This window comes from Sus scrofa, chromosome 8, assembly GCF_054392235.1.
Source record: "Sus scrofa isolate SSC_HxYL_T2T_F1_AM1 chromosome 8, Sscrofa_HxYL_maternal_Yorkshire_Landrace_v2.0, whole genome shotgun sequence".
In the NCBI taxonomy this organism is placed as follows: Eukaryota; Metazoa; Chordata; class Mammalia; order Artiodactyla; family Suidae; genus Sus; species Sus scrofa.
Genome location: NC_139390.1, coordinates 39,216,535 through 39,242,157, shown reverse-complemented (window position 1 = coordinate 39,242,157; position 25,623 = coordinate 39,216,535). Strand labels below are relative to the sequence as shown.

At 42.5% G+C, this 25,623-nt stretch overlaps 1 long non-coding RNA gene across 3 annotated transcripts; it reads right to left on the bottom strand.

Annotated features, from left to right (window-relative positions):
• Positions 1-609: 609 nt before the first annotated feature.
• Positions 610-18,794, bottom strand: LOC146400431 (uncharacterized). 3 transcript variants are annotated; one of them, XR_014813737.1, is made up of 5 exons: positions 18,667-18,794; positions 9,061-9,257; positions 7,477-7,608; positions 2,391-3,116; positions 610-1,992 (listed from the first exon to the last, which is right to left on the bottom strand). It is a non-coding gene; the product is annotated as an uncharacterized LOC146400431 (long non-coding RNA). The 3 variants fall into 3 exon arrangements; XR_014813735.1 differs by lacking the exons at positions 610-1,992; positions 18,667-18,794 and having other exon boundaries at positions 2,446-3,116; positions 9,061-12,076; XR_014813736.1 differs by lacking the exons at positions 610-1,992; positions 2,391-3,116; positions 18,667-18,794 and adding an exon at positions 6,102-6,269 and having other exon boundaries at positions 7,118-7,608; positions 9,061-11,850.
• Positions 18,795-25,623: the final 6,829 nt, after the last annotated feature.

Genomic DNA, 25,623 nt, shown 5'->3' with positions numbered 1-25,623 from the left:
AGGAACACATTAATATTTGGTGACTCTTTTAACCAAAATAGAATTACCAGAAGTGGTTTCATAAATAATTACAAGGAAGTGCTAAAAATTGACAAAAAAAATATAATATGTCCCAAAAGGTTTAAAATATATTCAACTGAAAAAAATAAATGCAAGACTTCAAATATATGTGGTTCGGTCACCATCTGGTATGGCTTAAGAGAGCAAAATACAAAAGCAATACTGTAGAACACATTTCATTGTACTTCTTCAAACTAACCAGTTATAGAGCCATATAGTGGGAGCTGATTGTGGTTACTTGATTGGGGCGAACCTAAGCTTTTTTTTTTTTTTACTTATTTTTTTATCATCTGATAAATTTAATGAGATAAAACAAAAAAGAAGCAAAATTAGGAATAGAAATTGTAGAAACAAAAATGTAGAAAGTAAAAGAGATTACCAAGTGTAATTCTAAGCTAATAAATTTGATGATGTTGATGGCACTAATGATGTTATAGGCCATAATTTATCAAATATTGAACAGAACAAACATTAAATCATAACATAATTGAAATTTTAAAAGTATTACACAACATCTCTTTTCTACATTTCTTGACAAAATTGTCTCTATTTACAAGGAATTAAAAAAGAGATTTTATTGACTGATCTCCACAAATTATTATCTTCCTGTGTCTGCAGCGCACATGGCTGGAATAGTCACAGGCAGTCCTAAGATTCGAAGAACCCTGTGATTCAGAAAGACCTGCCATTTTATTTATTTTTTTAAATTTATATTGTATCTCTTTCACTTTTTTTTAATTTATTAATTTATTTTTTTTCCCACTGTACAGCAAGGGGATCAAGTTATCCTTACATGTATATATTTCGCCCCCCCACCCTTTGTTCTGTTGCAACATGAGTATCTAGACATAGTTCTCAATGCTACTCAGCAGGATCTCCTTGTAAATCTATTCTACGTTGTGTCCGATAACCCCAAGCTCCCGATCGCTTCCACTCCCTCCCTCTCCCATCAGGCAGCCACAAATCTATTTTCCAAGTCCATGATTTTCTTTTCTGTGGAGATGTTCATTTGTGCTGGATATTAGATTCCAGTTATAAGTGATATCATATGGTATTTGTCTTTTTCTGACTCATTTCACTCAGTATGAGATTCTCTAGTTCATCCATGTTGCTGCAAATGGCATTATGTCATTCTTTTTTGTGGCTGAGTAGTATTCCATTGTGTATATATAGCACATCTTCCTAATCCAATCATCTGTTGATGGACATTTGGGTTGTTTCCATGTCCTGGCTATTGTGAATAGTGCTGCAATGAACATGCGGGTGCATGTGAACGTAAGCTTTTAAATTACTCTTTTCATTTTGAACCCAAAGGGAGGTGACAGAGAAGAGTTGGACACTAATTCTTTTAAAATTGTCCCTGGAGGGAATATAGTAACAATTTTATTTAATTGTAACTAAGACATAATGTCTATCTGGTTCCCCCAACTGGGTCAAATACGACACAGGACAGATCCATTGGCAGCAGATGAGTCAGCAGCTTGAGATCAGAGCGTGTAGGTGGTAGAAAGTACTAGAGTCAAATTCTTTTGGCCAAAATAATTGCAGGCTTTAAATATTCCTATGATACTGTCTCGGGTGTCAGAGCAAGGTGGTAGAGAGTTTATCATTTTCTAGAAAATCTTGCTCCTAGCTGAAATCTTAACTCTATCAGTCATATATGGCTCACACCAACTCAGGTGTCTATCCTACCCAATTCATGAAGGGGATCTTCAATAAAAGATCAGTTAAGGAGTTCCTGTTGTGGTGCAGTGGAAATGAATCTGACTAGGAACCATGAAATTGCAGGTTCGATCCCTGGCCTCACTCAGTGGGTTAAGGATCTGGCATTGCCATGGCTGTGGTGTAGGTCACAGATGCTGCTGAGATCCAGCATTGCTATCTATGGCTGTGGTGTAGGCTGGCAGTTGTAGCTCCGACTCGACCCCCAGCCTGGGAACCTCCATATGCTGCAGGCGCAACCTAAAAAAAAAAAAAAAAAAAAAAAAAGAAAAGAAAAAAAAAAATCAGTTAAGAATCCCAAAACCCATTTTAAAGCATCTGTGCAAAGCTTACCATACATTGATTTGGGCATCAATAATCACAATTTAAACATGAATTCATACCAAGTTTCACTTTAAAATGGGTATGGGAGTTCCTGTTGTGGCTCAGTGGTTAACGAATCCGACTAGGAACCATGAGGTTGCGGGTTTGATTCCCGGCCTCGCTCAGTGGGTTGGGGACCCGGCATCGCTGTGAGCTGTGGTGTAGGTCGCAGACACGGCTCAGATCCCATGTTGCTGTGGCCGTGGTGTAGGCCAGTGGCTATAGCTCTGATTAGACCCCCTAGCCTGGGAACCTCCGTATGCCACGGGTGCGGCCCTAGAAAAGACCAAAAAAACCTTGTTTTAAAATAAAATGGGTGTAATTTACATTATTAAAATAGACATAAATATAGTTAATTAGTAAGAGAAAATTAAGGTTAGAAAATACTTGCAGGTCAGGTTAATACATTAAAATACAATGTACAGTTGCCAGAAATAGTTGACAAAATTGGTTCTAAGCTTTACAGGAGACAAAGCAAAGAGAAAAGTATCTTACTGTATAAAATTCACAAAATTAGGAGTTCCCTGGTGGCTCATCAGGTCAAGGACCCTGCATTGTCACTGCTGTGGCTCTGGTCATTGTGATGGCGCAGCTTCAGTCCCTAGCCTGGGAACTTCCACATGTGGCAGGTGAGACTCCCCCCACAAAAATAATAAAAATAAAATTTCCGGAATTCATACACATAAACACAGACCCCCCCCCCTTTCAGTGGAAACCAGTGTTTCTTGGTATTAAGATCTGAAAGTGATTTCTTCCATAATTCCTCACAGAGGAAGTCTGGTCAAATTCCGTTTTAGCCATAGAATCTTCTTCAACAGTCCCGTGCACATGAGCTTTCCTTTTCCCAAACTCTTAACATGTTCGTTGGCTTTCATTCCAGAATGTTTATTGAGTACCTGGCTTTTGTGTCAGATGCTGGGGCATTCCATGGTGGAGCAGAACCCAGCCAGTCTTGCTATGACGTTTATAGCCTGGTGAGCCAGAGAGAAATGAATTTTTTGAAAACTATATAAGCAAACATATATAATAATGATATCCATAAGTACATATAATTACAAACTATGGTCAGGACTCTAAAGGAAATCTATGAGATACTGTGCAAACAAGTAGTTTGATCTGCTTTTAAAGGTCAGAGAACACTTCCCTGAGGATACGAAGTTTGCACTTGAAATTGCAAAAGGAGTAAGTACCATCTCATTTAATACTCTATGTGCTGTGGGTTTGATTTTTTTATTTATTTTTTGTTTGTTTGTTTCTGTTGCTTCAGGGGAAGGGAATCTGGTCTTATTTTCCAAATTTCCCTTGTGGATGCTGAGCTCCTCCTGGCATAAATCATACCTCCTTCTTTAGCCTCCATCCTGCCGCAACCATGTCAGAGCCATTGCAGGGCTCAAGAAACCCTGGATTTGGACAACAGCAGTTGAAGGCGAATAGACTAGAGTTTTGCACCACCAGCACCAAAAGTGCTCAGCAAGAAAATATAGCTCCCTTTAGCTTCAACTTTGGACTAACAAATGTTTTAATTGACAGGAAATTCAAATACATCTTCCAAGCACTTTATTATTATTACAAGTTTGGGGGGATGGGATTGGAGTTCCCCTGGAGAGAAATTTAAGCTGGAGAGCTGGAAAAACCCATGCTTTGTTGCGAACTGGGACTTTCTCTTTACATGCTGTTTTTCTTCTGCTCACGGTAACTGATACTTCAATATTCCCTCTGCAGCAACGAACCGAGCAGCACCTGCAGACCTGTTCTCTTATTCCTACCATAACAAATTGTTAATTATTCACAATACACCCAAATTGTTTTAACATGCCACTGAGGTCACCTGAACCAGTCTCAACTTCTCTTGTCCCCATCTCTCCTTTTTCCCTCCTTCCCTCCTTCCCATCTTCCATCCCTCCTTCTCTTTTCTTTCCTGTAACCCTTACACTTATCCCTCTCCCTGTCTCATCCTACCAGCTCCCCTTCTCAGGATGTAAAACTAATAAAACCTGATGATCCAATGCTGCATCATGACTCAAAGCTTCTGCAGACCAGTGATTATGTGCCTGGTGACTTCACCCCTAGACGTGGGCTTTTCCTCCCTGGAGGTGCAGGAGAGGGGGCTGGTCTCACACAATCCCTGCATGTTCGTAGGGAGCAGTTAGCATAGGCAAGGAAAGAAGGGCTAGCAGAACAAAAGAGAGCAGATGTGCCAATCTTACCGAGGGGGAGCAAATGGTAAAGGGAGATATATATGTAATGAAACCAGGGGGAGTGTGCAGAGAGCAATGCTGGAACCCAAAGAGAGAGCCTTCCGTGGGGAATGAGCAACATATAGTTCTGGAGGTTGGATTAGAAAACAGAATTTCAAGAAATTCCCAGAGCCAAAGACGTAAGAGAGAGAGTTTAGTCTTGGGCTGAATCTGAGAGGAAGGAATTGCTATTGAGGGTCCTTTGTCTTTCCAGGCAATATTTTTATGCAGCTTTATTGAGATGTAATTGACTTATAACATTGTGTAAGTTTAAGGTGTACAATGATACACGTGTATACATGGATATCAATGATACAAGTGTATACAAGGGACATGCTTGTATATTGCAAAATCATCACCACCATGGTGTTACCTAAAGCCTCCATCACATCACCTAACTACTGGGGCCATGTGATTATGGGTGTGGGTGTTAACTGTAGAGCTCGGGATCCAGACGACCTAAATTTAAATCTCAATCCTTCTTCTTAAACTACATGACCTTGGGCAAGTGACTTACTTTCTCTAAGCCTCACTGTCTAATCTGTAAAGTGGGGAGAATAATATGAGTCTACAGTGGTTGTTGCCCAAGAAGTGGCAGCTCTTACAATTTCTTCTTCTATTATTACTATTGTAACTGTGTCTAGCATATGGTAGGTCCTAAATTTTGTTGTTTTTCTTGTTATTGACTGTAGAAGGGATATACAGGCTATCCATGAATAATCGGGAAAGTTTTTCTCATTGGACAAAGTGCAACCCATCAGCACAGACTGCAAACACCTTCTTTCACATATTACAAGCATTGGCTGAACAATAAAGAGCTTGCTTTAGCCTTGACAGTCCCCACGGGGCCACAGAGCACTGTCCTGGATGTGCTTATTTTCCTGGATGTCCCCCTATCGTACAATCGGGTCTGCTTCATTCTTTGGGCGTTACAACCTGCCAATGGAAACATCAGCATCCTCTTCCTTCAGGCCAGCCAGCTATGCTATGGAAAGGAAAACAGACCTCTTGACCTGCACTTAGATGCAATCTTGATTTGGGGCAGCCAGGAGCTGGGAGGCTGGACCTCTGTACTGATGGTCTCTGGGCAAAGATCACAGTTCTGATGACATGGATTTCTATGGACAGCATGGCAAGAAAATCGACTGCATGAAATCTGAACGCTCTATGACCCTGACAATGGACTGTTAGCGCCATCCATGCCAGTTTGGATAACTAAGAGACAGAGCTTTCAATAAACCAAGCAGAGATGTCAAAATATTAGGATGGTCAGATCCCACCTGGAATACTGCGCTGAATTTTGGAGGCCATATCTTAAACCAGCATCATAAAGCTGTATCCCAAGAACAGCGACAAGATGAAAAAGACAGTGATGGTTTATGGACCACAGCATGGAGATGTGTCAGGTATTGAACTAAGAACTAAAAAACACTTAAGAAGCATCATCTCATGGAATGTTCACCACAACCCCATAAGAGAGCAGATGAAAACACAAATGCTAGAGAGCTCTAAGTCACTTTTCTAAAGTCACAGCTAAAAACCTATGAGGATGGGTTACAACCACAGGTCTGTTTCGTTCCAAAGCCTCTCCTCTTTACAACTATAGAGATTTGGAACATAACCTTTCAGAAGGGGCTGGAAGCACTTGAGAATTGCTGAGATGAAGAAAAATTGACAAAGACAAGAGACAGCATTTGCTTTCATTGGAAGAAAACAATCTTTTTTTTTTTTTTTTTTTTTTTTTTGCTTTTTAGGGACACATTTGAGGCATATGAAAGTTCCTAGACTAGGGGTCTAATCTGAGCTACAGCTGTTGGCCTACACCACAGCCACAATAACGCGGGATCCAGGCCACGTCTGTGACCTACACCACAGCTCACTGCAACACTGGATCCTTAACCCACTGAGCAAGGCCAGAGATCCAACCCGCTCCCCCATGGATACTAGTCAGGCTTACTACCACTGAGCCACAACAGGAACTTCCAGAAGAAAAGAATCTTTGTCTTATTTAGCTACAGACCTTGATCCTAAAATGGAGGCTTCTCAGAAACAGGTTTGACTTAAAATAGGCAGGAATTCTCCAACAGCCAGAGATGATGTACAGGGAAATGGGCAGACTGGGGCAAGTTCTGGACATCTTAACATACTCAAGCTATGGCCCAGGGTTCTTCTACAAGCGATGTGGTAGAGAGTCCCCTGCATCAGATGATGGCTAAACCATCATCCAAATGAGGACTCTTCCCATCTCAAATGATAGAAGACCCGGGAGTTCCCTTCTAGGGTCTCATCAATTCCAAGATTATGCAGTCCTAAGTCAGCATTTGCATGTGTGTTATCAGGTCTCAGTACACACATAGCAGGCCAGCACTTGCATGGAGCAGTGTCTAAATGAGGACTCTTCTCATCTCAAATGATAGAAGCCCCAGGAGTTCCTGTTGTGGCTCAGGGTTAATGAACCCAACTAGTATCCATGAGATTCAATCCCTGGCCTTGCTCAGTGGGTTAAGGATCCAGTGTTGCCACGAGCTATGGTGTAGGTCCCAGATATAGCTCCGACGCATCTCCTACCTGGGAACTCCCATGTGCTGCAGGTGTGGCCCTAAAAAGTAAAAAAAAAAAAAAAAAAGATAGAAGGCCCAATTCAAACTGGCCTAAGCAAAAATTAAACCAGTGGAAACCTACTGACTCAAGGAATGGCAGAGTCACGTGGCTGTGGATGTGGCTAGAAATAACACTGGATGCCCGGTCGCAAATGACAGCTTCAGAAACTGACTCCCTCTTTTTCATTTCTCAGCTCTGCTCCTTCTCTCACACATGACCCTCTCATAACATCAACATGGCTTCCAGAATTTCTGGGGGACAACATCCTTCTAGGTTCAAAACTAGCAGGAAAGAAAAAAAAGAGTTGAGCAGAGTATGTTTGTCCCAACATATCAAATGAGTTCTGTGATTCACTTTGATACAACTGGCTTCAGGACTTAGGTCCAAAGAAATGGGAAGGTCTGATTAGCGTGGGCCAGGCCACATGCTAAATTCCCAGGAGCCCCACCCAGGCCACACAGACAGAGTGGGAAAGAGGAGATTTTTTACTCACTCAGTGAACAGTATTCTATAAAAAAAGAATGAAATAATGCCATTTGCAGCAACATGGATGAACCTAGAGATTATCATACTTCAGTGAAGTAGGTCAGGAAGAGAAAGACAAATATCGTAGGATCTCACTTATCTGTGGAATCAAAAAAAAAAAAAAGATGCAAGTCAACTCATTTACAAAATAGAAACAGACTCACTGACGTAGAAAGTAAACTTATAGTTACCAAAGGGGAAAGGGGAAAATGAGAGGGACAAATTAGAAGTTCTGGATTAACTGATACACACTAATACTTAGGAAGGAGATAATCAACAAGGACCTACTGTACAGCACAGGGAACTGTACTCAATATCTTGTAATAACCTATAATGGGAAAAAAATCTAAAAAATAACATAGACATGAATCACTGTACATGAAGCAGCGTAAATCAACTACACCTCACTATAAAAAAATAAACATGGGGAGTTCCCATTGCGGCACAGTGGAAACTAATCTGACTAGGATCCATGAGGACATGGGTTCAATTCCTGGCCTCACCCAGTGGGTTAAGGGCCTGGGTCACCATGAGATATGGTGTAGTTCAAAGATGCAGCTCAGATCCTGCGATGCTTTGGCTGTGGTATAGGCCAGCAGCTACAGCTCTGATTCAACCACTAGCCTGGAAAATTCTATATGTTGCAGGTGTGGCCCTCAAAAATTTTTTTCTCATTTTTTTGAAAAAAGAACATTATTGAGGACCTTCTATGTGAACAGATGACTAAAAAAAAAATCAAAGCTGTTGTGTAAGACAACTAAAGGCAAGGAATCTTCATTGTACTGAATGACATTTAGGAAGCAGTTTAATATCATCATTCTGCCTTCTTGTAGGAAATCTCATTTTTCTTCTATAACAAAATCTGGGAAGCCTCCCACTGGCACTCAACTGCGAGACTTTTACTGTCCAGTCCCCACCTTCCAGGAAGCATTTGACAATGTCTGGAGACATCTTTGGTTGTCACAACCAGGGGAATACTCCTGGCATCCTCTGGGTAAAGGCCAGGGGGCTGTTAAACACCCAATCATACACAGGACAACTCTTGCAAACAGCAAAAAAAAAAAAAAAAAAATCCAGCCCAAAATGTCAATAGTGGTGAGATTGAGAAACCCTGCTGTATGGAAAGCACATGAACACATATTTGCCATGTGAAGAAGCCTCCCAGGTGCTCCCTCTCTATGTATAGGACTGTAATAACCAATAGTGCTACAGTGTAGCTCTAAATCAGGAGTGGTGTGCCCCATTTAGGTTGGCACAAAGGATGGAGAACAAGAGCCCCGTCTGACTTCTTGCAGGGGCACTGCTAAAAATTGCCCACAGGTGGCTGGTTAACTACTCTCTCATCCTAATGAAACCATCCACAGCTGGAAGTCACGCCACATCACCTTCCAGCTTCGAAACTGATCACCCAAATGATCGGTAACCAAGAATCACGAGGAATTCATACCTGCTGGAAATTAGCCAGACGGCTAATGAATTGCCCAGGCTTTCTATCCAACACACATCTTTAATTGGTCAATGACCTAATTTCATTTCAAAACTATGTGCTCACCTCTCAGATGGGTGTTCCAGATGTCAAGGACAGAATTCTGTTGATGATCCAGGAACCAGGCCCAAAATGTTTGCTGACAGCCCTCGGAGGAATTGACTTCACACTCTGCAGTGGGGTAGAGTCAGCCGGTGGTCACATGAGGATTCTTACTGAATAGGCGCTGCATAGCCAGACCTCATGAGCCAGAAATTATCATCCTGCAATGAAACGCTGCCTATGCAAGTGCTTTAGCAAGTCAGAAGCAGACTGGCAGACTGAAGACTAGAACATGAAAAAAAAAAAGACAAACTGTAGCATGTCAAAAACTGTATTCTTCCAATAGAGTCTTCTACCTTTCTGCCTCATTCTGAATTTGTAAAAGTCCTGCCATAGTGGACTAATCCATTAATAGTCAAATATCATTTTAGGGTATGTCTGTTTGAAACCCCCAACACAATCACTTTATTCAGTTTTTTCAACAGGGAAACAAATCAACTGCTTTACTAATGTAGCATTGATTTTACTTATATCAGTAGTTCTCAGTCTTGACATTCCATTGGAACCAGGTATGGAGTTTTTATAAATCCTAGTACCCAATTTGTCTTACCCTAGATAAATTACAAGGATCTCTGGAGGTGGAAACAAGGAATCAGTAGTTTTAAAGCTCTCCTGGGGATTCTAAAATACTCCTGCCTACACGTTCACACTCCAAACTTTATGATCTGGTTATCACAAACCATAGTCTGTAGGCTTTGACTATAAGCATGATCTGAGCCTCATCACTAAGAAAAAAAAAAACAGGAAACTGAAAAAGAAAAATGGAACTGGAGGAATCAGGCTCCTGGACTTCAGACTATACTACAAAGCAACAGTCATAAAAACCACATGCTACTGGCACAAAGACAGACATAGAGATCAGTGGAACAGGATAGAAAGCCCAGAATTAAACCCATGCACCTACAGACAACTAATCTATGACAAAGGAAGCAAGACTATACAATGGAAAAAGGACAGCTTGTTCAATAAGTGGTGCTGGGAAAACTGGACAGCCACATGGAAAAGAATGAAATTAGAACACTCCCTAACACCATACACAAAAATAAACTCCAAATGGATTAAAGACCTGGATATAAGACCAGACACTATCAAACTCCTAGAGGAAAACAGGCCAAACACTCTCTGACATAAACGACAGCAACATTTTCTCAGATCCACCTATCAGACTATTGACAATAAAAAGAAAAATAAACAAATGGGACCTAATCAAACTTCAAAGTTTCTGCATAGCAAAGGAAACCCTAAACAACACAAAAAGACAACCCACAGAATGGGAGAAAATCTTTGCAAATGAATCAACTGACAAGGGATTAATCTCCAAAATTTATAAACAACTTCTGCAGCTCCATACCAAAAGACAAACAACCCCATCCAAAAATGGGCGGAAGATCTAAACAGACAGTTCTCCAAAAAAAGACATACAGATGGCTGAGAAACACATGAAAAGATGCTCAGCGTCACTCATTATTAGAGAAATGCAAATCAAAACCACGATGAGGTACCTCCTTACACCAGCCAGAAAGGCCATCATCCAAAAGTCTACAAACAATAAATTCTGGAGAAGGTGTGGAGAAAAAGGAACCCTGGTACACTGTTGGTGGGATTGTAAATTGGTGCAACCACTGTGGAAAGCAGTATGGAGATTCCTCAGAAAACTAAACATAGAACTACCATTTGACCCAGCAATCCAAATTCTGGGCATCTATCCAGAGAAAACTACGACTCACAAAGACACATGTACTCCAATGTTCATTGCAGCACTATTTACAATAGCCAAAACATGGAAACAACCTAAATGTCCATCAACGGAGGAGTGGATCCAGAAGATGTGGTACATATACACAATGGAATATTACTCAGCCATTAAAAAGAACAAAATACCAGCATTTTTTACAACATGGATGGACCTAGAAACTATCATGCTAAGTGAAGTCAGCCATGCAATGAGACACCAACATCAAATGCTTTCACTGACATGTGGAAAAGGACAGGCGGAACTTCTTTGCAGAACAGATGCTGACTCACAGACATTGAAAAACTTATGGTCTCCGGAGGAGAGAGTTTGGGGGGTGGGGGGATATGCTTGTGCTGTGGGATGGAAATCCTATGAAATCAGATTGTTATGATCATTATACAACTACAGATATGATAAATTCATTTGAGTAATAAAAAAATGAAAAAAAAAAGAAAAAAAAAAAACAGGAAGGAAGGGAGGGAAGAAGGAAGGATGGAAGGGAGAGAGGGAGAGAGGAAATTCCCTGCAGACCATTGCATAAGTTCATTATACTTGGAATTTGGGCTTCATTTCTACACAAATATCTATTAACCATACAAAGTACTTGTTCCATTCTCTTGTGCAACAATATAGTCTGCAATGTAAAAGTGGTCTCCTACTGTTTCTGCAGTGGGAAAGAAAAATCATAAACATTTCAGACCAGATAGTGTAGCCAATGCCAAGAAGGATCATTTTCTGGTATTACTTCTTGTTTGCTCATGTTAATAAAAATATTCATTGACAGGCAACAGCACGGTGGTAGGAGACAGGGAGAGACATCTCATTTTCACATTAGTTAATTTAGAAAAGCATGGATGACTTCTCTACATTTCCATTAGCCTCACAAGAGGCCGCAGCTCGGTTAGGGATTCTAGGCTTCCCTTGGGTCATTAGAGCCCAGAGGTGCCACGCATGTCCCAGAACCTAGATTTCCCTAAAACAATGGGACATAAAGATATGGGATGACTTTTCCTCCTCCCTGGTACTGGAAAATTCCCCAGCAATTAGCCTGTCTGCAGGGTCGAAAACTCCCCTTGAAAACTTCATAAATTCTGCCTGAGAGTTCTGGTTTTCCAAGCCAAGGGTGTAAGTACAAGCTGTTTCCTGACATTAACGACCAGCTGGAGAAAATGTGTTTGGAGACTGCATCCATGCAGGCTGTATATCCATCTCAGGCCCAGATCCCTTTTCCTGGGAGTGGTATGCTTCTCACAGCCCCTGATATCTCATCATAAAATATCCTCGCTAAATTACTTGCTGTCACTCCCAGTGGAGACAGGAGTGTCTGATACCCCTGCCGGCAGTGAGGGGAGAGGGATGGCACAGCAGATCCAGACAGGGTGTGGAGTGGTAGGCTACCGAGGCTGAGGCCACAAATATACACTCAACTTTATCTCTGAGCATGGAATTCATAGAGTTGCCAAGATGGATGGGGAGATTGAACGGAGATGCCCGTTACACCAGTTTAATGTGTACCCCGTTATTAATGTGTACCCCGTTAGCAGTTTGTGGCACCTCTGGTATACCACGAATTAATCTTTTTTTTTTTTTTTTTTGTCTTTTGGTCTTTTTGCCTTTTCTAGGGCCCCTCCCACGGCATATGGAGATTCCCAGGCTAGGGGTCGAATCCGAGCTGTAGCCACCAGCCTACGCCAGGGCCACAGCAACACAGGATCTGAACCGTGTCTGCGACCTACACCACAGCTCACGGCAACACCAGATCCTTAACCCACTGAGCAAGGCCAGGGATCAAACCCACAACCTCACGGTTCCTGGTCGGATTCAATAACCACTGAGCCACGACGGGAACTCCTACCATGAATTAATCTTTTTATGAATTCTGAGTTTCTTGTGAATAACATTATTCCATTGCTTTGTTTCTTCACATGTTGAAAGTGTTATTATAGCAAATGTAAACATTTAAAATATACCATAATTCTGGGAATTCCCATTGTAGTTCAGCAGTAATGAAAACGACTAGTTTGCATGAGGATTTGGGTTTGATCCCTGGCCTTGATCAGTGGGTTAGGGATACCACGTTGCTGTGGCTGTGGTGTAGGTTGGCGGCTGCAGCTCTGATTCAACCTGTAGCCTGAGAACTTCCATATGCTGTGGGTGCGGCCCTAAAAAGAAAAAGATAAAAAATATATGTGTGTGTGTGTGTGTGTGTATACTACAATTCTTAAAAACATGTTTTTCTGTGTATATGTATATCAATCACTTTGCTGTATGGCAGAAATTGACACAACATTGTAAATCAACTATAATAAAATTTTTAAAAATGAAAAAACATGTTTTCCTTTTTTAAAAACCTTTTTTAAAAATTGGAGTGTAGTTAATTAACAATGGTATGTTAGTTTCAGGTGTACAGCAAAATGTTTCAATGATATATGTGTGTATGAAATATATGTATGTGTGTATATATATATACACACACACACATTCTTTTTCAGGTTCTTTTCCACTATAGGGTATTATAACATGTTGAATATAGCTCCCTGTGCTACACAATAAGTCATTGTTGTTCATTTTGTATATGTAGTGGTATATGTTTTGGTATGTCTTTTTTTTGTTTTGTTCATTTTTACTTATTTTTAGTTTTGTCTTTCTAGGGCCACACCTGCAGCATGTGGAAGTTCCCAGGCTAGGGGTCGAATTGGAGCTGCAGCTGCTGGCCTATGCCATAGCCACAGCAAAGTGGGATTCCAGCCACATCTGCGACCTACACCACAGCTCACGGTAACCCCAGATCCCTGACCCACTGAGCAAGGCCAGGGATTGAACCCCATCCTCATGGATACTAGTCAGATTTGTTTCTGTTGCACCACAATGGGAACTCCCATTTTGGCATTTCTGTTTTCTGGTTTTGTTTGTTTATTTGTTCTTTGTCTTTTTAGGGCTGCACCTGCAGCATAGGGGGATTCCCAGGCTAGGGAATGAATCAGAGCTGTAGCCACCAGCCTAGACCACAGCCAGAGCAACACGGGATCCAAGCGGTGTCTGCGAACTACATCACAGCTCACGGCAGTGCCTGATCCTTAACCCACTGGGTAAGGCCAGGGATGGAACCCGCGTCTTCATGGATACTAGTCAGGTTTGTTAACTGCTGAGCCATGACGGGAGCTCCAGTATGTCTGTTTTTTGGGGTTTTTTTTTTTTTGTCTTTTTGCTATTTCTTTGGGCCGCTCCTGCGGCATATGGAGGTTCCCAGGCTAGGGGTCTAATCGGAGCTGTAGCTACTGGCCTACGCCAGAGCCACAGCAACGTGGGATCCGAGCTGCGTCTGCAACCTACACCACAGCTCATGGCAACGCCGGATCATTAACCCACTGAGCAAGAGCAGGGACCGAACCCGCAACCTCATGGTTCCGAGTCGGATTCGTTAACCACTGCGCCACAACAGGAACTCCCAGTATGTCTGTTTTTTTTTAATGAACCCCAAACTATGGAAGTAGTCAAGATCTCTCTCAAACTCCGAGGGGCCGTGGTAAAAGGGAATGGGCCAGGAAAAGGGCAGCAGAACCCTTGCAGAGGGAGCGAGGTCTTCCATGTGTCTCAGTTCTCTGAAGCTCAGCTGGGGGTAGGGGTGGAAGTCCATTGATCTCCCACGTGCTGACAGAGCCACATTTGGCTGTCCCTGGAGCTGGCATCAAGGAGAGACCAGATCCCCTTCGAGTAGTTCCTGCCCAACAGAATGCAGACAGATGCTGGGGGAGGAGGTGGCCCCCGTGGAGAGTCCTCTGCCCATGGGCTGCTGTTTCCCACCTTCCCTGGTGAGCTTTTGGAGGCTGAATTCAAAGGGTGCACAGCAAGGGCCCTGGTTCCACTGGCGAGCCTTCCAGTGCTGTATGCAGAGAAGCTGGACGTGCCCTAGACCTTGAGGTGGAGACTTTTAAACCCATGTCTATAGGTTTTTTCAGATGATAACTGTACAGTGGGAAAGTCTTCTCAATGCCCTAGCACCTCAGTTAGAGGTGCCATTGCTAACAGGAAGGGGGAGCACAAGGGGTTAGGCTAAGTAATAAAAAAAACCAGTCAGTTCTAAACTAGTGGTAATAACAGAGCCCAGGATGATGCAATAGTCTCCTACGGTAGCTGTAACAAATTACCACAAACTGGATTTCCCATTGTGGCTCAGTGGTTAACAAATCCAGCTAGGAACCATGAGGTTGCGGGTTCGATCCCTGGCCATGAGCTATGGTGTAGGTTGCAGACACGACTCAGATCCTGTGTTGCTGTGGCTCTGGTGTAGGCCGGCGGATCCAGCTCCAATTGGACCCCTGGCCTGGGAACCTCCATATGCCACAGGAGTGGCCCAAGATAATGGGAAAAAGACCAAAAAAAAAAAAAATTACCACAAACTGAAAACAACGTGGATTTGTCATCTGTAGCCCTGGAGGTCAGAATTCCAAAATAGGTCTCACTGGGCTAAAATCGAGGTGTCAGCAAAGTTGCAATCCTTCCAAGGTTCCAGGGGGGCATCTGTTTCCTTGCCTTTCCTGGCTCCTAGACACACATTCCTTGGCTTGTGGCCCCTTCCTCCAACCCCAAAGCCAGCAATAGTAAAGCAGGTCCTTCTCACACAGCATCTCTGTGGTTCTGTCTTCCGAGTCCCTCTTCCACCTTTACCCTTATGATTACCTTGGGTCCACCCAGAAATCAGGCTAGTCTCTCTATTTTTTTTTTTAATTTCTTTTTCTTGGCAGTTTTTCTTTTTTTTCCCCAGTTTTATTGAGATATAATTGACATGTATTCATTTAAGCTGTATAACATAATGATTTGCTGTATGTCTATACTGTGAAATGATCATCACAGTAAAGTTAGTTAACATCCATTATCTCACATGGTTACAATTTTTTTCCTTGTGATGAGAGCTTTAAAGATCTATTGTCTTACCTATTTATTTGTAGTCTATGAAAATACCAAATTTCCATATTTTAAAGTCAGCTGATTAGCAACCTTAATTCCATCTGTAACCGTAACTGCTCCCCCTTCCCTGCCACATAACCTCACAAGTCCCAGGCATGGGAGGTAGAGGTCTTTGGGAAGTCAGTGTTCTGCCTGATACAGATGACATGTATTCACTACAAGTGGAGATCAAGCAGTTTTTCATTAACAGACACATACTGAGTGCTGAGTTGCACCCAGAAGGTAAATAATAGACACAAGGAGAGAAGACAATGTGACAAGTAACACGATGGAGGCCTCCGAAAAAAGGAAGGCTCGCTCAGCTCAGTGACACAGGGAAGTCTTCATGCTGATCTTGCTGTTTACCCAAGAATCTCACTTATTCCCACCACTTTCCTGACCATGTCAGAGCTACAAAAAAATAAGTGGACAGGAGTTCCCGTTGTGGTGCAGTGGAAGTGAATCTGACTAGTATCCATGTGGATGCAGGTTTGATCCCTGGCATCGCTCAGCGGGTCAGGGATCTGTTGTTGCCATGAGCTGTGGTGTTATGTCACAGTCATAGCTTGGATCCTGTGTTGCTGTGGCTGTAGGCCAGCAGCTGCAGATCCAGTTTGACCCCAAGCCTGGAAACTTCGATGTGCTGCAGGTGCAGCCCTAAAAAAAAATAATAATAATAAGTAGAAAAATGGCCCAGTGGGCCATCTTCATCATGGCTGATATTTAATTGAGCACTTACTGCATACCAAGAACAGTTCTGAGATGCTTTATTTATACGAACTCATTAAACCCTCTCAACAATCCAATGTGGCAAATGCTGGTACTCTATTTGGTAGAGAAGGACACTGAGACCCAGAGTTTGCATAACTTGCCCAAGTTCACAGAGCCAGAAAATACTCTTGTTCTTCCTCCTTCTGGTGGCTGATTTGTCACTGATGTCACAAAGACAGGGAGAAAAGAGTGACAGTAGTAATAATGGTAATAGAAATGGATTAACTCAATAATAAGTAATAAATTATAATAATAAGGAGAAAACACTCACGTTTTCAGTACAAAGTGTTCTACATACAATAACTCACTTAATCCCAGGAATAACCCTGAGATATAATTATTATCCCACTGTACTGATAAATACATAGAAACAGAAAGACATCAACTTGTTCACCTGTTCAAAAAGTGGAGTTCCAGTGCATCTAGCTTCAAAACCTGTGCTTGGGCAGAGAAAAGCAAGGAGAAAAATTATAGCGCCGTGCAATGGTTCCCAAACTTCATTTGCTTCAGAATCTCCTGGAAGGCTTGTTAAAATCCAGATGTTTCTGATTCAGGGGGAATCTAATGAGATCTAGACTGCTAAGCTGTGGCTATGGTAGAAGGAAATAAGAGCTTCCTTGTTCTTGTTCAGCTACACTGAACCTTGACTTTGCCCTCAACCATCATGTGAAAAACATGAGTGAAATGATCCTGGAGTTGGGACTCCCAGAAACCTGGAAAACTATTTCATCTTAGGAGAACCGTCCTAAAGCCAACTCTATTCTCCCGGAATTTCTCCTGATAACACCGATGGCTTCAAAACCCTGGGTGGTTTGTTAGGACTGAGAAAAGAGCTTGGAGAAAGGAGCATTTAAATAGATCCTATCATTCCTTTTATTCTTTAAAGGGTAAGCACTGTCTCATATCAAACGTTTTGCTTTCAGTCATGGCCTTAAGACAAAACCGGTGTCCCCATCTTTTGGATTTGGTGAAAGGTTAGCTTCATTTTTCCCAGAAGGAGTCCCATCCCTCTGCCAACCTCCTGGTCCCCAAGGCAGCATTAACCACTGATCACAACTCTCAGCTTGCACTTCCAGACATGTCTGGTCAATGTTTCTTTTAAGATGCTAAAATCACCAGAAAGAGTCATAGACTCTGAGAAACTTTTTAGTTGTTAAGATAGGACCACAAAATTGACTTACTGAACATTTTTAATATTATCTCCTTTGGACACAAAATATATTCCCAGGATAGTTAATCTGATAAAATGAGAGGCCAATGTCATGATTCATTAGAGAGATAATTCTTGGAGAAGTAACATCCAGGCTCTGGAGTAGGGGCTGATAAAAATTTGGCACACAGGGCCATGAGCATCAGGAAAGCCTGGTATCTGTTATGCAAGCCTGTGAGAAAATCAAAGCTTAAGGAAGTCCAAGTCTCTATTTTCTAAACATTGCAGACTTCTGTGCACTTGTGCACACACGCATGTGCACCCAGGCACACGCAAACACACTTTTAAAAGGGTACCCAGATTGCGTTTTAATCAGGTATGGTAAGACATGACAACATGGAAATGACTGTCACAATGGAAGAAGTTTCTTATACTCACAGATTCCTAGAAACGGGGGTCCTGCCTCCCTACAAAGGGCCACATGGGGAAGCACCAGGATTGGTCAGGAGGCAGAAAAAGTGAGGGGCAATGTGGGTGAGAGCCTTTATTGTGGTTTTTGTGGGAAGGATCAGGTGAGGCAGGGTAAGCAGGCTTATGATTGGTGAGTTTGAATAAACTCAGCAAGTTCTGGGGCATGGGGACTGTCCCTCGTTGTCTAGCAGCTGGTGTTGGAGAGATCAGGGCAGGTGGATGGAGGCCCAGAGTGTGAGAATCTAGTAGATAAGATGGTTGGGGGCATGGGCTCTGCTGTGATTGGTTTGCATTTGAAAGGCACACTCTCGGGCATGTAAGTATTATCTCTAGGAATTAGCTAATCCTGGGAATGGAAGAGCAGTCCCTCTGGGGCCAGCAAGGTCCCCAAGATGTCAGATCATCAGAATACAGAAAAATAGAAAGACATGATTAATAGATACACACACAAATACACACACACACAGAGGGGAAAATTTACAGCACAATACCATACCTCAGGCAGCTGTTTGGTTGCAGGATTGTTTTGTTTCTTCTCTAGACCCTTTGTTGACAGTAAATGTTTTTTTCCCTGCAAGTGACTGGCTTGGTAGTGGATGTCCCTGGCTTGTCCCTTCATCACATGTTGTTTTTATCAACAGGGTAGGGGATTGGAGTTTGAGCTTTGCAGGGCTTTCCACGAGCTGCCTCAGCACTGAAAGAAAGGTGAAATCTAAATTTGGACCTTCACCCAAGCTGGAACAACCCCACACTTCCCTGAGATTTCTCTGATGGTATCTTCTAGGTTCATAGAGCTAGAACAAAACAAATGCTTTTTTAAAGGAAAGAAAACCAATAATAATAACTAATATGTGCTGAGTGACTGTAAGGTGCTGGACATACTCAAAACACTTTACATAAGTTATCTCTTTTGCCTTGATCTTCACAATTGCCCTATAAAGGCAAGTACTGTTATTATCCCTATTATTTAAGAGAGGAAACTGAGGCACAAAACAGTTCAGGAATTTGCTCAAGGTCATGACCTTGTGAATGGTAGAGCCAGAATGCTGCCTTAGGCAGTCTGACTCCTGAACCCCAGCTCTGAACAATTATTGTCTATTTTCTCCAGAATTGCTGGCAGCTGTGTTCCCTGCTGTTTGGGGAAAACCGATATATGGTAGACTACTAAACTGTTTCCTATTTGGAATTGTTTTCAGCTGTATCTAATAGAACACCCAAATAACATAGGCTTTAAACAAGTTTTAGGGGGTTATTTTTCTCTTATACAATATGAAATGCAAAAGTAGCCAGTCCATGGTCGGAATGCAGGCTTTCAATGTCATCAGGGATGCAGGCTCTTTCTTTCTTTTCCTCCAACTTTGGTGAATGGTTTCCATCATCAAGGTTGCCTCATCATCCAAGATGGCTGCTGGAGCACCAACCATCAGGTTGTGATTCCAATTAAGAAGAATGAAGAAAGGGGGGATATGTTGACGCTATCAACAGAGTCAACTTTTGAAGCCCCACCTGACAACTTTTGCTTTTATCTCATTGGCTGCTCTGGACTGAAGGGGACTGAGAAGCATCTTCAAGGTGGTATTTCTAAGGAAGGATGGGAGAATATATAGCAGCTCTCAGTCTCTGCTGCAAACACGGATTTGTTCTAACAGGACACTAATGAGTAAGCTCCCATGCGTCCAACTCGCTTGCTCATGTTTGCAAAAGTGGGGAAAGAGTTCAGTCTTCCAAACTCCAACTCAGGGAATTTATCATTACACTGAGAGCTCATCTCCTAAAAGCAGCAGTCAGTGTTGAATTTGGCTTTGTTTTAAGCTCAGGGAAAGCTGGCAAAATTGAGCTGAATCCACCAACATCTCCATGTCATCTTGGGGCTCATAGAAAGCTTCACGCAGAAGAACTAGCTTGTTAGGAATGAAATATGCAGCAGGACGATGCCAACTTTCTCCAGGGGCTGCCAGAGACAGTGCTGACTAATATCCCAGACAAATCACACAAGCTGGCTTTGAAGTTCTCTTGCGTATCCCAACCCACCAAGGACTTAATCCACCAAATCCATTCCATAAGAACCTAATAATGCCGTTATCAGAAGGCCCCCAGAGCAAAGGAGAATGCTTTGTTCACAAAGTCCAACAGCCCTTGTTAACGAGCCCTGAAGCTGGACTTCACTCTAAATTTATGGGAGCAGTGAATTTATATTATGTCATATATCATATAAAAATGGACAGTGCTGTGACATTTATAAGACTCTTTCCCTCCTGTGTTATTCTTTCCTCGACATATACATACACTGTGTCTAGTTAGACTCGATTCCTTCTTGAGGACATATATCAAGAGTGCAAGAGGGAGGGCATTGCTGGCAATTAACTGTACACGTCTCTCTGTCTTTAGTAGATGGAAGAATATGCCAATTCATTGCAGATGCACACACACCCTAGATACACAACCACACGGTCTTTACGCAGCCCTTGCCAGATCCTACACACCTCATGAGCTTAGTTTGTTTTTTTCATTTTGGCTTCTATGACTTTGCATGTGCTTTCCCCTCCTCTTAAAGCAATTCTATCTACCTTTCCATTTGATGAACTCCTATCTGTTCTTCAAGACCCCGCTCAGATGTCACCACCTCCGAGAATCCTAAATTCTAAATTCCCTAGGATCCTCGAAACAAACTCGTTTCTTTCTCTCCTGTGCCATGCAGGTACTTAGCGCAGTTATTGTAATCAATTATTACTTCTGTGTTTTCACGTCTGTCCCCCTGACTGGACTGTGAGCTCACCAGCAGGAACGGTGTCTTATTTTTCTGTGTTCAGTGCTGGTTACACAATCAGTGCTTAAGAACATGGATGAGGAGTTCCAGTGGTGGTGCAGTGGTTAACGAATCCAACTAGGAACCATGGGGTTGTGGGTTCGATCCCTGGCCTTGCTCAGTGGGTTAAGGATCCCGAGTTGCCGTGAGCTATGGTGTAGGTCGCAGACGCGGCTTGGATCCCGCACTGCTGTGGCTCTAGCGTAGGCCAGTGGCTACAGCTCCGATTGGACCCCTAGCCTGGGAACCTCCATATGCCACAGGAGCAGCCCTAGAAAAGGCAGAACGACAGAAAAAAAAAAAAAAAAGAACATGGATGAATTTTAAAATGAATTGGGGTGGACAAGAGCCCTCATATGGTTTTCCCTGAGCTTATGACTCCATGGTATTGCTTCTCTCATTCACATACTCATGCTCTTCAAGGAATTGTGTTCAAGCTCACAGCACTCAAGTTGCCCCATTTGCCTCAGCACCTGGGTCCAAAGCTCTGAAAGCTTCAGACTCAGATGCCAGAGAGTCCCCACTGTGGTGCAGTGGGTTAAGGGTCCAAATGCAGGGGCTCTTGTTGCTACGAAGGTGTGGGTTTAATCCCCAGCCTGATGCAGGGGGTTAAGGATCCAGTATTCCCACCGCTGTGGCATAGATCACAGCTGTTGCAAATTCCATATGCTGTGGGTGCAGCCAAAAAACCCAATAAATTATAAACTCAGATGCCAGGAAGTCCACATTCCTCTTTGCACCCTGGTTATTTTTTACTTCCCGTCTCTAATTCTTCCCAAGAATTGACACCTGTGAAAGAGGGAAACCTGTTTCCTAACTAAGCTGTTATAGGTAAGAATTTCAATTAAAACCCCCTATCTGGAACCTGTGGACTGTGGTTGGGGGACTGTGATGGGTGGAACAGAGGACTGAGTGTATTGGCAAAGGTCATTTGAGGGAAGGTGGGCAGGAGGCCTGGATCAGATGTGGTTCATATCCAAGGTTATTGGACTTAGTTTTAGGTTGAATTTTGTGCGGTTGATGGACTTATGTTCATCATACCCTGGAGGCCTGGCTTTGGAGTTCACCAGATTCAGATTTGAATGACAGTTTTGTCAATGACTAAGCTCAGGTATTATAAGCTGGTGCATTTGGGTATTCTTTCCCGGACTCAGCTTTATCATCTCTAAAATGAAGATAGTAATATTGAGAGGCTCTCTGCTGGGATACAGTGAGCTTATCCGTTTAAAACATCTAGTGGCACAGAATGGGAATATAGCAAGCAGAGTGCTACTCTCCTCTCCCCTTTGAAAGATTTGGGTCAAGGGAGGCAAGATCATTATTCCTTATTGCCTTCCCACTCCATCTCCTCCTCCAGCCCTTGGGAAAAGGAGATTGTTTTTTGTTTTTTGTTTTTGTTTTTTTCATTGAACAGAATCAGTGTAGGCCCTTTCATTCACTCAATGAATATGATTCAATGATATTTAATTATGAATCAGACTATGTTGCTTCTCCCAATGAACCTACAGTCTAGAGAGAAAGATCAGTAAGGAGTTAAGATTTTATCCCAAGGGCAATAGAGAGCCATTGAAGAGACAGTGGTGCATGTATACAGGGTAGAGAATGGACTGAAGGCAGAGAGAGGTGATGGCAATGCAGGTGAGAGATCTTTGCGGCCTGATGGGAGGGGTGGCGGTGGAGCATTACGGAAGGAGAAGGGCAGTCAGAGCAGGTGAGCTGATTGAAGACAGTGTAAAGAGCTAAATGACAAAACTGGAGAGATTGAATGGAAAGGAGGTGAGGAAGGAGAGGAAACAGTCTTTTCCTGAGCTAGGAACACAAGGGCAGGAATTTGTTGCGAGAGCTGGGAAGAAGAGTTGACAAGTTCACTTTTAGACTCTGAGTGTGAAACCCTATGGAACCTCCAAATAGAGCTGTACAGGAGGCAAAGAGATGTGGGCTACAGGCTGAGGCTTGGGAGGTAGAATATAGATAGCAGACGATCTGATAAGATTATCCAAGAATGATACATAGGAATATAGGTGGATATTTCTTGATCTATGTATATTACAAGGTTGCCTTTTAATTATGAGGGTGGCTGTGTCCTTGGGGCTTAAGGTTGTGTAACTAAAATGTGAGCAAAGAGTAAACCACAAAATCAGGAATGGGATCCTGCCACAGCTTTAAGACCCTGAGACTGGTCCTATACAGTTCTAAGACAGTGGGATTTATAGTCCCCCTTCCGCAAGCGTGTTTTGATTGGCCTAATACTCAGAGAAAGGCAGAGATGTATGACACATACCACTGTCTCCCTGACCCAGATTTCCACAGCAGTTCAAGGGGTAAGTGAGTATGGACAGAGCTATGAGGACAGGACTCTGTCCTAGTTTGAAGTAAGCTGGCCCTTCTCCCAAATTTCTTGTAGAGGTACAACCTTATCTATCCTAGTAACTTCCAATTGAGTCTCTAGTTTTCAACGTTCAATTCAATGTGCCCATAGCATTTCCTAGTTGCCTGGCGCTGGTTCTTCCTGGGACATATGGTCATGATCATAGCATAGGGTCAAGCCTCCTGGTGAGTAGCCTTTCTCACCATTAAGTATGTGTAGTCTTGAAATATCCTCTAAGATCAAATTACACAGCAAGAAAGCCACCCAAGCAGATGAGTCCAACTTCAATTGCTCTCTTCTCAGCCAAAGGAATCTGTATGGGGATTTTATAATATCCATAGTGATTGCATATGTTAATACGTACAATTGGCCAACGGGGACCTGCTCTATAACATATAGAGAGCTCTATGCAGTATTCTGTGATAATCTATGTAGTAAAAGAATTTGAGAGAGAATGGGTATGTGTATATGTATGACTGGGTCACTTTATTGTACAGCAGAAATTATCACAGCCTTGTAAATTAACTGTATTTCAATAAAACTTAAAAGAAAGCCCACAAAACAAAAACAAACAAAAAAAAAAACTTAACATATATAGTCACTGAGGTAGCTGTCTAAGAAAGTTAATGTTGGCAGGCCTATTCACTGAAGTATCTCAACCCCAATGTAAGGAAATGCAGTTTATCATGGACATAGAGTCTCAATGTCACATGACTACATAGTTTTCAAAAACCCTGGCCCTGGAGCTAAACTGAGTTCAGTGTGTGCTTTCATGCCTATTAGATGTGACCTTAGGGCCATGGTTTCCAGTTTTTAAAATGGAAATAATAATCATACCCACATCACTGAGTTATTGTAAGAATTAAATAGAGGTGGAGTGCCTAAAACAGTGCCGGGCGCATAGTAAATTCTCAATAAACTGTCAATATTATTATTTATAAGACCATTTCTAGATGTTTCTAGAAGGAGGATAGGATGCTCAAGCTTGTCTTGGTCTTGTACAGTCATCCAAAGAAAACATCACAAATATGGAGTTAATTAAAAAAAGGTGCCCGGGAGTATGTCAGAGTTAACTTCGAAGAGCTGGAGTCAGAACGCCAGCTACACATGATCTGGCTGGTGACGTCTTGCAGAAGCTAAGATCATCAATGTGTTAGGAAAGGCCCAGAGCACCGCTTAGAGTCCAGTTAGCTCTGACCAACCACATTCTAATGACCTGGGTGCAAATGAGTCAAAAAACACATGGACCAGATTTCCTGCTGAATACACATGGGTTTCAAAATGAAGGGGAAGGAGCATTTGCCAAAATGCATTTCGTAATAATCACTGTAATAATGAATGGTTCATTGAGCCGGAAACATCAATGGCTCATCTGGGATGCTCATTAAACCCACGAGGCAGCAGGTTGAAACACTCAGGAAGTACTTAGAGAGAGATCAAAGGGGTTCTGTCCCATCGGCGCTTGAAAGTTGAAAGATGACTAAATTTGAGAAGAAAAAGAAAGGTGTTTCAGAGTTCCCACCGTAGCTCAGCTATAATGAACCCGATTAGGATCCATGATAACACGAGTTCAATGCAGGGGCCTCACTCAGCAAATTAAGGAGTTGAGGTGAGCTGTGGTGTAGGTCGCAAACTTGGCTCGGAGCTGGCATTGCTGTGCCTGTGGCGTAGGCTGGCAGCTATAGCTCTGATTCAACCACTAGCCTGGGAACTTTCATGTGCTGTGGGTGCAGCCCTAAAAGACAAAAAAAGAAAAAAAGAAAGAAAGAAAGAAAGAGAGAAAGAAAGAAAGAAAGAAAAAGAAAAAAGAAAAGAAAAGAAAAAGGAAGGGGTTTCTTAACTCTGGTCAGGAGCCTGTCACTAAGAAAGGTACAAAGGACAGGTTGAGAGGTGACAACTTGGTTTTCTAGACCGACTGCAGGATCGCATGTTGGGAGGCTGGATTCTGGACCAGTTCTTTCTTCTCTGGTTAGCTGCTGGGACGGGGACAGATTCTTTCACATCCTCAAGCCTGTTTCTTCATCTGCAAAGGGAGGATTTTGGATACAGTGTCCTCTGAGCAATTTTGCCATTGTGAACATCTTTTGGCAGAAAATAGGGACTTGAATACTCTTGGCATCTGGTAAGCCTATACCAGGTCCAACTTAGAAACAGTACGGAAGGTACTTGAAGATTTGAAGGAGAAGAATGTTCCAGAAGAAAAAACTCTCCTGATCATTGAAAAATCTCCTCTTTTGCTAATTGAATGCCTCACTGAGGAAAGCTGAAAAGCTCACATC